The sequence below is a fragment of the Octopus bimaculoides genome, chromosome 3, assembly GCF_001194135.2.
Source record: "Octopus bimaculoides isolate UCB-OBI-ISO-001 chromosome 3, ASM119413v2, whole genome shotgun sequence".
Taxonomy (NCBI): Eukaryota; Metazoa; Mollusca; class Cephalopoda; order Octopoda; family Octopodidae; genus Octopus; species Octopus bimaculoides.
The window spans coordinates 119,211,195-119,212,245 of record NC_068983.1 but is presented as its reverse complement, the minus strand read 5'-3'; the positions used below and the strand labels follow the sequence as shown (position 1 = coordinate 119,212,245).

The following is a 1,051-nucleotide window of genomic DNA, read 5'->3' as shown; positions in this document are numbered from 1 at the left end:
GAGCACGTAACGATGACAACAAAAAGAAGAAATAACACAGACCATACGTTGTGTAATCAAACTAACTTTTTTTTCAAAACAAAACAAAACAACATTCCATTACAATAATTCATGCTTTTGAAATAACACATGTACCATTTAACAATAAAATTTCCAAGCATTTAACATTACAAAGTTTACAATCTTTTCACGTAATCAAGTGTCATTAAAAGTTCTTCTGCTTCTTTTGATTTTCTTTTCTTTTAACAACATGTAACAACAAAGTTCTCACTTTTCTTTTCAACCAGTTAACATCACAATTAACAAGAGTTCTTTCTTTTTCTTTTTCTTTCTTTTCTTCACAAAAACATATAACAACGCAAGTACATTTTCTTTAAAGAAATATAAACAAATCTTCACCACAAGAATTTCCTTTCCTTCAAATCTCCCACTACTTCGACAAGCACTGACCAACGCAGCCCACTACAATCTGCCACTACATCACTTTGCCTGCCACAACAGTTCCATCTCTCTGTCTCTCTCTCTGCCTGGCTCTGTTCCTATCTGCCTTTCTTACGGGCTACCCTCTCAGTCACTGACTGCCTTCTATCCATTTTGATGATTGGTAACTTCTGTCAACAGCCCCTCTCTCTCTCAGTCTCTATCTGTCAGTCTCTATCACCGACCACTGTGTCCATCTTCACTGACCGCTGCTGTCACTCAACTCGTTCTTCACCGGCTGCTGTTCTCGACCCACTGACCGCGTTTAAACCAACTGAGATTCCCAAATCTACGCTCCGTATTTATGACAGATAATCAGCCAGAAAGATCGGCATACCGTACCTAACAGTGCTGCGTCCCCCTCCAAAGCTGGGTCAGTTTCGTACAGTTCCTATTCGCTTTTTAAACTTTCGATGACAGGAGAAGGTCAGAGATCACATTCCTATGCTATAAATAACCGTGCTCGTTGACAGGATAAAGGAAATACTACTGTCCTGAACAACCAGAATACGGTTTCAAAGTCAGCTCGCGAAAGAGGGACATAACGTTATTTTTGTTTATCGGCGTTCGT

The 1,051-nt window shown here is 39.5% G+C and overlaps 1 protein-coding gene across 1 annotated transcript in view; it reads right to left on the bottom strand.

The window, feature by feature from the left end:
* The window catches only part of LOC106875052 (uncharacterized), an 11,052-nt gene that overhangs the window by 7,148 nt on the left and 2,853 nt on the right, over window positions 1-1,051 (bottom strand). The gene's annotated exons all lie outside the window — the stretch shown is intronic.